Below are 14354 nucleotides of genomic sequence, written 5' to 3'. Positions count from 1 at the left end.
ACATATTCAGAAATCATTTACGTTTTGTAAAGTTAAGTCTTTGTCCTTCACTTAAGACACAAAACATATATATTGTTTATATACTAAATAGCTAATTTTCATAACCGAGTTTTTATTAAATAAACTAATTGTTGCTTTTGATTATCATTTATAATATTTTACTTTCCAAGTTGAATTCTGCTAGATGGTTATTACTTTTAGACATTCATTATAAATGGCTTATATTAGATATTTAGTTACCCAATAAGTGATTATACTATTACAATAATCATTAGACACGCAAATATGTAGGGTTGGTAATTATTTACTTTTGGTTTGTTTCAGAGTAAAGCCACATAAAAAAGTTATTTGCATTCTCTCTTGCCAGAGGGATCGAAATTCAGATTTTACTTTATGAATATATAAACTTACCGCTTACCTACCGGGAAACTAGATGCAGGAAAAGGATGTTGATTATATATTTAGTTACAATAAATACGTTTTATATTTATACTTTTAGTGAAGAAGAATAGAGTGAAATCTTAATTTGTGAAATTAGAACCAGAATTACAAATATTAAGTAAATAAATCGGTAACTCAGTAAGAAAGCGCTACAAAATATATTATTAGATCTCTGTGTGCAGCGATATTTTGAAAAAATGTATTTTTATCAAAGCATAATGTTGTATCATGTTTTCAGTATCACAGGCCTGCGATAGTTTTATTGTCTTGAAATGTTTACATGTTCTACAGTAGTTCTTGTACGCTGAATCGGAAATTGATGTCCATTTTTCTCCGTTACATACAGATTTTTTACAAAATGTAATACGTACGTTTACATAAGTGAATAATTTTCACTGAAATCGGGTAACATTTTGTTATGCCTAAAATGTTGACATATACTGGCTATAGATTTCTCTAGACCAATAGCGACATAGAAGTCTTATTGATCGTTCTAGAACACACGAGAAACACACCATTAGTATATAAGCGGTGAAAAATAGCGTGATGTGTAATTTTTGGATAGTGTTTGTTTGTGCAGTATTATTTTTTTGTCGCTATGTAAATTAACTAAACATATTCTGTTATATTTCTTATATTGTTAGTTTGTTTATAATTTCGCTCAAAGCTACTCGAGGGCTATCTACTGTAGACGTCTCTAATTTAGCAATGTAAGACTAGAAGGTAGGGCGCTAGTTATCATCACCCATTGCTATCTCTTGGGCTGCTCTTTTATTAACGAATAGTGGAATAAACCGTCACATTATAATGTTCCCACGGCTGAAAGGATGGGCATGTTTGGTGTAACGGGAATTCGAACCCGCCACCCTGAGATGACGAGCCGAGTGCCCTAAGCACTTGGCCATGCCGGGTATCTTTTGTTATAAATTTGATCTAAGTAAGATTTTTCTTCCCGACTTGGAAAATAATTCTTACATGATAGAAAAATAAATGAATATTACTTTTGGAACTGGCTCTGCACTCGACTCGTAATCTGAGGGTCACCGGTTTGCATCCCCGTCGCGCCAAACATGCTCACCCTTTCAGCCGTGGGGGCATTATAATGTGACGGTCATTCGTTGGCAAAAGAGTAGTTCAAGAGTTGGCGGTGGGTGGTGATGACTAGCTGCTTTCCCTCTAGTCTTACACTGCTAAATTAGGGACGACTAGCACAGATAGCCCTCGAGTAGCTTTGTGCGAAATTCAAAAGAAACAAAATTTAAGGTTTTTGGATTATTACACCGCTGTACTTTGACCAATTAACGTAGGATTTGAAAAAAAAAAGATACTTTTTTACAGGCCATAAACAGAGACAGAGACAGTTTTGGAATTTTTTACTTTTACTCAATTTTTCATTGAGGAAAGCACAATTTGAGATTTTTGTGAACTATTTATGTGTATGCCGACCAACTTACACGAAATTTGGTAAAGATACCTTCTTGTAAGTTCCAAGCAGTAATACAGACAGTGTTCGAGTTTTCTGTGTTAAAAATTAAATTTCTTTAACGGTAATAAGTAAATTAGCCAAATGTGATAATTATGATTCATAAAGCTTTGTACATGAAATTTTTGTTTCGGCGTTTAGTAGTTCACAAAGTGTGTGTGTGTGTTTTCTTATAGCAAGGCCAAGTCGGGCTATCTGCTGTGTCCACAGAGGGGAATCAAACCCTTGATTTTAGCGTTGTAAATCTAAAGGCTAACCTCTGTCACAGTGGGAGACAGTTTACGAAACAAGACCCACCTTTTGGGGACAAGGGTCTAAAACACCTCGAACAACAAATGTAAACAACTGATGACCTAAGACAGAAGAGTCATGCATAAAACGATGTTTCTTGTTAATCATAACGCAAATTTCAACAAATTTCATGTTCAGCATATTACCTTAATTAGTTTGAACTTATATATATATATATGTTTTTCTAACGAGCTATAAAAGTAAATTTTATTAGATCTTTTAAAATCCTTGCCTTCTTCATTCAATATTTTGTATTATATTGTTTATCATGAAAGAAAAAATCTAGTGAAAAATTATATTTGAATTTCTCAACATTACACAAGCAAACTTATTTTAAAATACTAGCATTATTTAATTTTTTTTTAGTTTCAATATTTTATGTAGGAAAAGAATAATATTTTCATCTCCTGAAGTTCCAACAGAAAATGTTAAAATGAAGAAAACAGTAAGACAAGTAATGGGTAGAAATAATAAATAAAAATTACTAAACTCTTACAAAGGTGCATGTGTGAACTGTATGTTTGAGTAATTCTAGCTGCTCTCAGATCGAAATTTATAATTAACTTGAAATACATATTTAAGCGTAGATTTGTTGGTCTTGAAACGATTTTGTAAGTATGTTTTATTGTTAATTAATTTAATTTTCAAAATACAATAACAATTAGAAAACATAACTGTTGGTTTTCATTGTAATTACAAGCTTACTGACTACGTAGAGACTGAATTTTCAAAATGTGTGCGTATCAGGTTTCTAAAAATTATCTGCATTGCTTTCTAACATCAGTTGTTACAAACTGAACTGCATTAACATTTACAACAATGAAATTCACACTCATATAAAAATGACTTTTTCAGGCGTTTTTATTGAAATATAATAGAATCCCCATAATATTTAATGTTATTAGAGTCAAACATAAGTCCACCTTGTCTACAAATATTTCTTCAGAAGAAGATAGAAAAGTAACCATCGAAGCTTTTAGTGTTTGCTACTGAGGTTTTTTAATATTAAAAATATTTTGTTGATGCTGTTAAATTTTTTCAAATAATGCATACATTTTCTTACCTACAATTAATTTTCTTACATGCAATTAATTAAAGTAATCTCCCTGAAATATGATAGACATTAAGATTAAAATAATTTTATAAGTGTGTATGTATATATATATATCTATTTAAACACTGAGTAAATAAATAAACTATTTATCTAACCATATACTTATGTCGTACCAAACACGATCGCCATTTCAGCCGTGGAAACGTTGTAATATGTGGTTGATCCCACTATTCGTTGGTAAAAGAGTATCCCAAGAGTTGGCGGTGGGTGGTGATGACTAGCTGCCTTCCTTCTAGTCTTAATTATGGATGGCTAGCGCAGATAGCCCTCGTGTAGCTTTGCGCGAAACTAAAAAACAAACAAATATACTTACAATAAGACTAAATTATTCGTTAAAGAGTTTTGTGGTACACATTTATCTCGTTAGATGGCAGGATAATCAGGTTGAAAAGTTCTTTCAACCGTCATATTAAGTAATATATATTGGATTAACGTAATTGATAAAGTGTTTTATAAGTGAGTAATCGTTTATTTTTTATTGTATTGAACTAAACATAGACAAGCACTTCTACTTAGGTTTTAATATATCTAAAGTTATAAGATATTTGTCCAAGTAAGGAAACCAATTATTAAATGTATTTATGTCTCAATTTAAATTATTAAATGTTGGTGTTATTGAATTGAGCACAACGCTACACAATGAGCTATTTGTGCTTTGTCCACTACGGGTATCAAAACCCTGATTTTAGCGTTGTAGAACCGCAGACATACTGCTGAGCCACTGGGGGACAAAATAATTAAAGTAAAAAAAAGAAAAGCCATTTTCTGTTTATTTGTTGTTAACAAAGCTCTAGAATGAAAAATAAGTACAGTCTCTGCCACCAGAATCAAAACCTGTTTATTGTTATAAACCTATAAACGTATGACTGAATTACTGTTTTTCTTTTGCTATTTCATTGATTATTAAGAATTCGTACTGAAGTGGAAGCCATTTAAAAACATACGAAAACAAAACAAGCTATGCTAATATTATTATTTATCACACAGTTCCATTGATAATATATTTCAGTATTCTCTTTATCACTTGTAACTTCTCAGTGGCACAATGGTGTATTTGCGGATATGTACTACTGGAAACCGAGTTTTGATACCTGTGTAAGGAGATCATAGATAGTTTTTTTGTAGTTTTGTGCTTAACAGAAACATATTCTATTTGATTTCACTTGCGGTTTATTTTAACAACTGTTTGGACAAAAAATTATTAGTGTTGGAATAAAATACGACCATTGTGTAAGTTCAAAACAACTATTTCAGACTACTAATATTGGATCAGCTTTTTAAATAAATTCATAATTATAAAAATTAAGAGTGCATACCACTTTATCAATTGTATTAAAGTATTCACATAAGGTAATATTTTATCATTGTAACTTCAGCTTTACTAGCAGCTATGATTACAATAATTAAGTGCTCATAGTTTCAACTGTATTAAGGTGTTCACTTTAATGTTTTCACGAGCAGCTATTTATAACAAAATAAACTTGGAAAAGGTCATTGTTTTTACTTTAACAGAAATAAACGATAAAAATGTAAATTTATATTAGATTTTCAAATAACTTGCGTGTATCGGCATGGTTTATAGTCCACAACCAACGTCTGTGTACTCTTTATTATCAAAAATCATTCTGGGTGTGTGTGTGTGTTCTTATAGTAAAGCCACATCGGGCTATCTGCTCAGCCCACCGAAGGGAGTCATTCTGGTGTTGCCAGTTTCTATTTGTATTCAGTAACATGGTGTTTTTTAAAGCTTATTTCAACATATATTTTCCAAGTACTATGTTGGATAATAAAATTGTTTATCTTGAGAAATTCTGTAATGTAAAAAATATAACGCAATGAGGATGAATAATAGGAAGCTTTAGGCTCAGTTTTTGGTGCGTTGGGTTGGTAAGCCAGAAACAATTATTGAGAATAACAATGAAATAAAACACAGTGGGAACACATAATACAATTTGAGGAAACAGGTGCTACAAATTTAGATTTCTGTTTAGTTTCAGCGACAAATAACTAGATACTATATATCACACAGGAATTCGTCTTTTACTGACAGTAAGTTCAGATGAACTAAATCAAAGAAAGAAAACAAATTCAAAAACATACGTTTTTCCAAAAAAAAAATTCAATATATCGCACTAATTAAATTTGTATGGCTTAACCAGTAAATAGCGTTGAGACTGGCCAAGTATTTAGCGTGCACTTTACGGATTAGAGAATCGAAAGTTAGCGTTACGAAGTTACTGACACGTTCCACGCTTTCAGCTGTAGGTGCGTTATTAGAGTTTAGTTGGAAAAGTTCTTTTGATAGCGGGTGCTGCTGTTTGGCTGCCTTCGCGAGGTCCGTAGTTAAATATTATAGACATAGTTAAAAATTATAGACAAAAGTGTCTGAATCCCAGGTGTTTTTGATTTCATCAGTTAGTCTAAGTGCACCTAAGGTGCTGTATACGTTAAGAATACCGAATGTTAGTTATAATAAAGAAGTAAATTGTATTAAATAGTTTAATTTGTTGAAACTTAGGATAACAACTAAAATATCATTAGATTCTAACAATTTATGTAAATTACAAACACGTTAAAAACGTTATAAAACCCACAATGTTCGCGTCTAAAATATTAATAATAACAAAAATAAGGATATCTCCTAAATCCTTAATGACGAGAAACCCACATGAAGTGAAAATATATCTCAAACTTAACCTGAAGATGACCTAAGAAGGTCGAAACGTTGTTCTTTGCTTTATTAGTAAAAATGTTAATAGCCATATCAGCCATCGTGAGATATATTTTAACTCCTAAACTGTCTTTCGTAAACCGTTAATTAGAACATTTTGTCTTTCTTGATATATGCATGGATACATGGTGGTAATACGTGAACTGTACATACATTTACTGTATGATTTGTAGTTATGTGAACTTGTAAGTTGTCTTGGCATAAGGAATTGATTTCTTATACTCTTTAAGAGTTTTCCCACTTTATCCAGACATGTGATGCTTTTCACAGATGATAAAATATACCAGCTTTACGCAGATTCAGTTTAAAAACATAAGGTGCCACGTATCGTAAAGTTGTATGGTACAAACTACATATACTTAAAATTGGCACTTGACAAACAACCAGATATGTTTAAGTAACTGACAATTACATGCTTTTATTGTAAAATCTGTAGAAGTTGTGAAAATTATAATGCAATTAATAAAGCACATGCATCCGCCAAGCAGTTATGACTTATTATATGCGACCCTAAAAAAATATGAAAATGTGTCCCTCACTCTTCGTTATCAACGGATACAGACCACTTTCGACAGGATAATGTAGAAAAATGTTTTACATATGTCGATCGAGCTTAATCAAAATCAAGTTTGACTAAGTTATATAGTAAAAGTAGTGTGAAAAATCGCTCCCCTTGCTAAGAGATAGGGATTTCTTTTGGATATTTGTGACCTTTCTATGATCTTGATCTTTGACTCAGAGCCTACGAAAACAAAACAGAACTTCAGTGGCAGAGGAAATAAGTAACTTCTATGCTTAAAGAGTAGAATGTATAATTTAACATCACTGAAATATTAACCAATGAAATTCATCAAACTTAGTTAATATAAATATACAACTTAACGAGTGAAATGCACTATATTAAAGTGTGTTTGAATAGCATATCAGTCAATCACGTGACATTCACAACTGATATAAAGAAAAATGATCGCTTTTGGGAAAAGTATGTAATGTCCCTTTTTGACGTACGATATTCATATTCTCAGGCCAAAAAGATTTGGTCAAATCGGACCTTTATTTTTTTCGGACAAGGACATTCATTATATTTAATGGTTTGGAAAAAAAAATATGGAGCACCAGGATATTACAAGAAAGAGGAAAAAAGTTGTATACCAGCTGTTGAAAGCATAGTGCATCGTCTTATAAAAGGTGGGAATCCACGATCATAAAGGTTAGTAGTGTTAACCATCCAAGTGACTTGTGCAACATATGCAAAATAGTCAATAAATATCCCTAGCTGGAAACGGAGAGCAACAGGATATGGTTTCACCAAGATGAGGTTTGCGGTCATGCCTTTCATTCATCCATCTCATATCTCAAGTAGCTACAAAGTCAAATGGGTATTCATGCTACGCATACAAAGACAAAACATGAAGAATCTATCGATTTCTGTTGTTGAAAAGAGCGCTGGAAAACAGTCGTTTTTGCACTTTAGACAAATTATTGAAATCAAGCAGGGAAGGGTGGTGTGCTTTTGACTTGACAAACGGAGCTTTTTGAAATAGGAAATATGTTGCAGAACTATTGTAAAGATGCATGGTCATCAGAAAGAACATGACTGGACAAGGAGATAGGGATCGTTGAAAACTGGTGAGGTCCCAGTGTCATTTACCATGAACAATCAACATTCTTTATATTCCATTAAACACAAAAAGAGGAATTTAAAACCTAATAGCACTGTTATTTCCCAAAACTTTAACATTTTCTTCAAAAGCTGATTGAAAGCAATGCTTTATTTTCACAGATATAGAGCAAACATTTAAAATAACTTAAATTATTTTATGATAGTTTGGTTTGATTTTAATTTCATAGAGACTGAACAAAAGACAGTTGCTTTCTCACTTCTCTCAATCTCAGCCAATCTTTACCTTTGCAAGTTCTCAGCCAATGTCTTGTGAAATGCCAACAAGTAGGCATACTTAAGGATAATAAGTTTTGGACAAACTGTTGGTTGCTTGTCCAGATCAGCAGTATAATGAGTTCCTGAGAATAAGTTATCCTGAAGATCTGCACAAGCTCAGATCATAACCACCTCATAGTTCACAGTATTTCTTTTTCATTCTCACTGTCTCACAACTCAGATAACATATCTCTGACTGACAGACTACAATCATTATTGTCACACATAGTCCTTCTTAATCAGCCTGTTGTTGTCCTGAACAAAGATAAAATCACGTTGCTCTGGTTGGAAATGGCTTGAAAGTCTACAAAGAGTACTCCATTCAGTTTTAAACTCACCAGACATCTTTCCACCTAGCATTTCTCAGTCACCTGTACATTGCTTGTGAACGTGATTGAGGTGTTTAAAGTACTTAGACTCATTTCATGTAGACAACCATTTTGATTGTTACTGTTTAACTTGTCCCCAAATGAAACCGTCACACCTAACGTTTTTAAACAGCTTAATTTTCTAATGATAATAAAATAATTGCTTGAGTGAACATTTAATTTATTTTCAATCATGACTGACACACTTATATATCTATTATGTATAACAGTCATATTAATATGTATACAGAGATGCCAACTATTTCAAATGACTGAGCGTAATGATTGTACACAGAGCCCGTACAGATATCGTACAACCACTGGATACAGTTTTGAGTCGTTCATGTCTGTGGATCCATCTGTGGCTAAACTGTAAACACTGTAAGTAAGTATGCTTGAAATCATTTTGTCATCTTCACAACCCAACATTTGTACAATGGCTGTAGTTTTGGCTCTAGCACAGCCATATTTTTTCGCTATATCAGAACATTTTCTGAATAGATATCCTGCATCATCGGCTACAACTAGGGGTAAATTATGAGCAATGCCGAATTGCGTGAACATCACTTCTGCATTTATGGTTTCATATTCTGAATTCTTACTCATAAATGTCATTATCTGCATCGTTTTTGTCTTCTCATCAGCCTTTTGTTGGTGAGATGCCGATTTTGTATGTCTGGAACAATCGTTTATCCTGCCATGCGCCACAGAAAAATCGATGTGACAAACTGTACAAAACGCGTGACTGTCACTGACTTTTGATGCAATTACCGGATATTTTGCACTTTACTATTTCCTAAATTTTTGATTCACAGTTTTAGTTCTTTTAGATTTGCCAGAAACAAGACAATCTGGTAAACAAGGCTTTTTTTTTTCCACTTATGAACGATCGCATTGGTGTTTCTATGCCGCTTAGAAAACGAAAAATACCCATCTACGCGAGCGCTGATTGGCTGACAAGCACTGATGACGCAACTATGGATTCCTCCACCTACCCAGTATAGAGAAGCACCGAACTCAAACTATTGGTAGACGTCGGAGATACAAATATTTTTATTATTTCAAACACAAACATGATTATCACAAGTAGCCATTTGGACTAAGGCTTTTATTTATTACCAAAATTTATTGGTATCTCACTAGAAATTTTCTTTTCACCCCTTTCAAGTCCTAGGGGAACAATTTATCACTTTATTGTATAGGTCTATATGATATATAATAATTTGGGAGTTGCAACAAGTCGTAATATTTGTCTGTATGAGCGTATAGTCGTAATGTATACACCAAAATCGTAATGATTACGCTCAAATCGTAATGGTTGGCATCTCTGAGTATATAAATTTTTTAAATAATTAAATATCATATTATATATTTATTATTGCACGTTTCTGGTGTCTGGCATTACATCGCTGATTGTATTAGAGTAGTTGAGGTATTATATATTTAAAAGCTATCTTCTCATTTCAGTGAAAGGAATCGAAACCCTGATCTTAGTGTTGTAAATCCGTAGACGTATCTGTCTCAGTGGAGGACATACCTATATGAGTGGTGCTTGAAAACGTATCTAAGTAACACCATAAATTGCATTTATTTTTCAGCCAAACAAGGCAGTGCAAACGTCAGAGGAAGTAAAAGTTTTAATAATGGAAATTTCTTTGTTGTCAAACGCAAGCTTACAACAAGCTATAGGCTATCTGTGCTGTACTCAGCACGCGTATCGAAAACCACGTTTTATAGCAAGCCTAGCTCACTGTGTTGAAAGAAACGACCATAGAATATTTGAAGACGTGTAAGCAAGAAAGGGTTCTGATTTAATAAGTAAAAGTTTAGAAATGTACAATCCACATGATGAAGCAAGGAAGTTCCATGGCAACATATTACATTAGTTGAAGTATTATGTATCAACATTATTAGTACTGTTAAAATAGTCTATGTACTGTCAGTAATAAAAGTACTACATTTTTTATTTATTTTAAAGAAACAACAAACTTCTGAACCTCAATAAAACCACTAACGTATGTTTGTTTTAATTCTATAATTGCATTTTTTGTGACACCATTGATCAATAACATTATTTTTATTTGTTTTCCAAACCACCTTAAAAATAAAACACCATCAAATTACCAATATTTTATGAACGGTCATTTTATACACATATCAAGAATAATAAAGTTTTAAAACGATTTTTCAAATTATTGTTTTTTTAAGAAGAAGTGTTTGTAAGTTATAGTTAAGTTGCATATATTTAAATGCATAATAGTGTCGCAAATATGTGTGACATTTTATAACAAATAAAAATCGAGAAGAAAGGAAAAACAAACACCTTTCTTATTTCTTATTTAACTAAATTACACCCCCTCACACACACACACACTGGCATAGCGGTATGTCTGCGGACTTATAACACTATAAATCAGGTTTCAATTCCCGTGTTAGGCAGAGTATAACTGGTCTTTGGGTAGCTTTGTATTTAACTGGAAACAAATCTAACTAACGCTTTCGCAAACATTGATTGTAAAAGACTAAATTGTGAACATTTATTATTTTTCACTTAGGATTACACATAGTTTGTAAATAGTTTTTTTTATATATCATCTAATGTTTTAATTGTATTTCCACTTACCATATTTTTGGTAGATTGTAATAGATCCAAAAATCGTTTAAGAGCAATTTACAACCTAGCATTTAACCAAATCGTTTTGTAGTTTTTAATTAGTTAAATTAGTATAAATAATAAACAGTTTTGACTCAACTTTTCTTATTTATCCTCCTTCACGTAACACACGATCTCAAGAAACGTGAATAAAGGTTTAAGAACTGTACAACAATCCCAAGACAAACGGAAGCAAAAAACCACCCGTGTAAGATATGTCTATATTTTTCAGCATATTGTTCAAGAAAAACGACCAATATCATGTTCTTTCTAGCTATTTTTTTCTCTGTAATTAAATAAACTATAATTTAAAAAAAAGAAGAAAGAACATCACACAAGAGGCGTCGTACCGTCCTCTCAAGAGAACAGCTGGATGTTATTCCGTTTGACCTTGATAAAATGTCAGTTCTTTGCATGTTCGCTTTAGCATCGATTCACGCTGGTCTACAGTGACAATAAAAGGATACAGTCGATATAAAACAAGGTTGAATGCTGTCACCTGTCTACTTTTTTTATTTTACTACGAACACAACCACCTGTCTTGCAAAAGTAATGGAACGCACTGGCACAAGAAGGACTATTCTCTCCTGCACGTGGCCCAACAAGAGCAGAAAATTGAAAACCGCCCATGATTGACTGGTCGCTACTTTGTGTTGACAATAACCTATACTACGGCTGCAAGCTGACGTTCCACGATTACTGTGTCTTCCGTGTACAGGTGAACCCAATAAGCATGACCATCATGATGGTTACGTATCTCCAGACAGCCAGGGTACGACTGTTCTTGCGTAAAATTGTTGTATTATCATTATTACTTTCTCCCTATACACTCGTGAGCTTGGAAGAGAGCGTAATTCACTTGGGTTGTCTTTTGTTTTCCTGATTATTTTAAATGAAAAATGAAACTAGTCAAGAAAAACTGTTTGTTTTTCTTTCTGAACAAAATTACTTTATTTTGTTTTTCGTGCTATTTGTTTAAAGTTAAGCACAATGGGCTATCTGTGATCTGCCCACACGAGTATCGAAATCCAGTTTCTAGCGTTGTAATTCCGCAGATATGCTGCTACGTCAATGGGAGCTTTTCAAGCAGATCCGTGAAGAAAGGTTGATGGGACAGTTCCCCGCTAGTACCGTGGTAAGTTTACAGATTTACAACGCTAAAATCAGGTGTTCGATTACAATCGATGGACTCAGCAGATAGCCCGATGTGGCTTTGCCATAAAAAAAAGAAACACAAAAAGCACAAACACTGATGGGACAATAGTTGGAGTAATGAAACAGGCTTTTGTGCTTAATAAGTATAATGTGTCTATTAATTTTACACTTTGTTTTACAAATTTTTTCTCTTTATTGTATAATGATACAACACTCTTTGCCCAAACAAGAAGAAAATGACATATTTAAACATGAACACAATAATTATGCTTTTTTCGCATACTTCATTCTATTTCTTTAGATTATTTTGCGTACAATTTGCACCATATTAGATTTTTGAATGTAAAATATAAGCTTATGATTACTTTATTCATACACATTATGTTTCTCATTGTCTTTTTATTAGCCTTATATCTTGATTGACATACGATGTTAACAACTGAATCGGGAACTTAGAATCAGTAAGCAGAGTTTGTATGTTACGTTGTATGTAAATGTCATTCACTCGTTAAAGCACCACACCTGATATATATGTCGGTTTTTGATTTCAAAAATAGTAATATTCAACGCAAAGTTTTCCTATAAAGTCTATGCATATATACCTCAGGGAATTTAGTACCTTGTATAGCACAAATATGTTATGTAAATAAAGGAGATTGTAGTTGTGCCACAGCAATGGAAACTAACCATATTCCATCATTAACCACCTGATACTTCCCATCTGTAACTATTTAGTAAGGTAACAGTTACTACAATTACTCTGGTAACTGATTATTACCATAGCACTCATACTCACTAGACTGGTTAGTGAGTTCTATTATTTATTATTATTGCACCCATATTCGCCAGACTGGTTAATGAGTTCTATTACTTATTATTATTGCACCCATACTCACCAGACTAGATAATGAGTTGTATACAACATTATTTATGGGAGTCATTGTTCCATAGTAAAATGTAAACTTAGTATATTCACAAAACAAAGAAGAAATTTACCTAAAAGTGGAAAAGTGCTCTGTGATTATTGTTTTATAGGCAGATTTTTTTTTAAATAAGAAATAACTAAAAGCTAATTATTCACGTATGATTGACATAGTCTATTGTTGACAATCTAGGAAACTTGGGTTAAAATAATCAGTTAAGTGTGTGTTTTCTTATAGCAAAACCACATCGGATTCTCTGTTGAGCCCATCGAGGGGAATCGAACCCCTAATTTTAGCGTTGTAAGTTCGTAGACATTCCGCTGTACTAGTAGATGCTCAACTTGGTATATTCTAAGTCATAAAAGTAAAACTTATAATGATGAGAATGTGTTGATTCATTTATTGAATTTCCACGTTGTCATCAATATTTTTGGTCATAATACTAACAATTTCTCATCTTAGGAAATTTAGTTAGGCCTAACAATGCTTGTTTGTTTCAGATGTTTGCACAAAGCTACACAAGACTAAGTGCACTAACCGTCTCTAACTTTGAGCTGATAAAAGGAACGTTGATAATCAAAGTACCCACCGCCAATCTTGGACTACTGTGATCGAATAATAGGATATGGTCGTCATTCTAATAAAGAAACCACAGTACAGAACTTGGATTGCGAACTTTCAACAACAAGACACAAACAATAAAACCTCTAGTTTACACTCCACCACACTCACTTTTAGGCCGCGCCTGTCCTGCTAGCGATGCAAAATAATGATTATATTGAAAACACATATAATAATAAATAAATAAAAAAGTATTATATCAACACAAAAGTTTCAAGCAATACTGTTAATGAGCCTAAAGTTTAGAAAATAATGAAATATGTATACATAAAATGCGTGCAAGATACTGAGTAATTCAGTAATATAAAACCCATTTGTCCAAAACAAATAAAATATAGATCATTTATTTCAAAACATTGAAGCTAATTTAAAAGTTTTTGCGTATTAAGGAGTTAATTTTATCGTGCTTGGTTTGAATTTCGCGCAAAGCTACACAAGAGCTATATGCGCTAGTCATGTCCACTTTAGCAGTGAAAGACTAGAGGGAAGGCAACTAGTCATTACTACCCACAACCAACCTTCGGCTACTCTTTTACCAACGATAAAAAACGGTAACTCAACTTAATGATTTGTATTTGTAATATATTGGAATTGTGTTTTTGATAACGGAATGAAGAATTTTAAGGGCTTAATTT

The sequence above is a fragment of the Tachypleus tridentatus genome, chromosome 13 (assembly GCF_004210375.1).
Source record: "Tachypleus tridentatus isolate NWPU-2018 chromosome 13, ASM421037v1, whole genome shotgun sequence".
Classification (NCBI taxonomy): Eukaryota; Metazoa; Arthropoda; class Merostomata; order Xiphosura; family Limulidae; genus Tachypleus; species Tachypleus tridentatus.
The sequence above is the reverse complement of the archived record's forward strand: the minus strand, read 5'-3'. Positions refer to the sequence as shown.